Raw genomic sequence first — 1827 nt, forward strand, 5'->3', positions numbered from 1 at the left:
GAGGGAATGGGCAGAGTTGTAGGGTCAGTACTGAGGGAGTGCCGTACTGTTGGAGGGTCAGTGCTGAGGGAGTGGTGCACTGTCAGAGAATCAGTATTGAGGGTGTTCCGCAGTGTCGGAGGGTCAATGCTGCCAGATTGCCGCACTGTTGAAGGGTCAGTGCTGAGAGAGTGCCGCACTGTCAGAATATCAGTACTGAGAAGGTGCAGAACCCCTGGAGCGTCAGTGCTGGCGGAGTGCTGCAATGTATGACTGTCAGTGCTGAGGGAGTGCCGCACTGTCAGAAGGTCAGTGTTAACGGACTGTCGCATGTCAGAGGGATGGTGCTGAGGGAGTGCTGTACCGTTTGAGTGTCAGAGCTGTTGGAATGCCACACTGGCGGAGTGTCAGTGCTGAACGAGTGCCAGACCGTCGGAGTGTAGGTGCGAATGGAGCACTGCACTGTCAAAGGGTCAGTGCTGCGGGAGGTGGCACTATTGGAGGGTCAGTACAGCAGGAGTGAGAACTGTCAGAGGGTGAGTGCTGAGGGAGTGGGCACTATCAGTGGGTCAGTGCTGATGGAGTGAGCACTATCAGAGAGTCAGTGCAGTAGGAGCTCCAGACTTGCTGAAGTTCAGTGCTGTTGGATGGGCACTGTCTTAGGGTCTGTCCTGTTGGAAGGGGTCTTTCTTGGAGGCGGCAGCGCTGTGGGAATGTTGCACTATTGGAGTGTCAGTGCTGAGGAAGTACCAGACTATCAGAATGTAGATGCTAATGGAGCACAACACTCTCAAATGGTCACTGCTGTGGGATTAATGCTGTGGGAGTGCTGCACCTTCAGAGTGTCAGTGTTGTCAGTGTGTCGCAGTGACGGACGGTCTGTGCTGAGGGAGTGCTGCACTACTGGAGGTTCAGTGCTGAGCAAGTGCCATACTGTCAGAGAGTCAATGCTGAAGGAGTGCCACACTGTTGAAGGGTCAGTGCTGAGGGAAATGCTGCACTGTCGGAGGATTAGTTTTGAGGGAGTGTTGCTCCATCGGAGGGTCAGTGCTGAGGGAGAGGGGCACTATCATACTGTCAGTGCTGAGGAAGCTCTGCGCTGTTGGAGTGATATGGCTGAGGGAGTGGGCACTGTCGAAATGTCACAGCTGATGGAGCAGACACTGTCGGACGGTCATTGCTGAGTGAGTACCGCACTGTTGGAGTCTAAGTGCTGAGGGAGCGGCGCATTGTCGGAGGGTCAGTGATGAGAGAGTGGGCACTATCAGAGCGTCAGCGCTGAGGGAGTCGGCACTCGTGGAGGGTCACTGCTGAAGGAGCTCCAGACATGCTGAAGTTCAGTGCTGTTGGAATGGGCACTATCTGAGGGTCAGTCCTGTTGGAAGGGGTCACTGTTGGAGGGGGCGGTGCTGCGGGAATATCACACTATTGGAGTGTCAGTGCTGAGGAAGTGCCAGACCGTCGGATTGTACATGCTAAAGGAGTAGCGCACTCTCAGAGTCAGTGCTGAGGGAGTGCTACACGTTCAGACAGTCTTTGTTGAGGGTGTGCTGAAGTGTCAGACGGCCAGTGCTGATGGATTGCTGCATTGTTGTAGGGTCAGTGCTGAGGGAGTGCTGTACTGTTGGAGTGACACTGCTGAGGGAATGCCGCACGGCTGGAGGGTCAGTACTGTGGGAGTGCCGCACGATTGGAGTCTCAGTGCTGAGGTAGTGCCGCACTGTTGGATGTCAGTGCTGAGGGAGTGCTGCACAGTCAGAGGGTCAGTGCTGAGGGGTGGCGCATTGTCGGAGCATCAGGGCAGATGGAGCGGACACGATTGGAGGGTCAGAGTTGAGGGTCACTGTT

Source organism: Hemiscyllium ocellatum (genome assembly GCF_020745735.1).
Source record: "Hemiscyllium ocellatum isolate sHemOce1 chromosome 41 unlocalized genomic scaffold, sHemOce1.pat.X.cur. SUPER_41_unloc_4, whole genome shotgun sequence".
Classification (NCBI taxonomy): Eukaryota; Metazoa; Chordata; class Chondrichthyes; order Orectolobiformes; family Hemiscylliidae; genus Hemiscyllium; species Hemiscyllium ocellatum.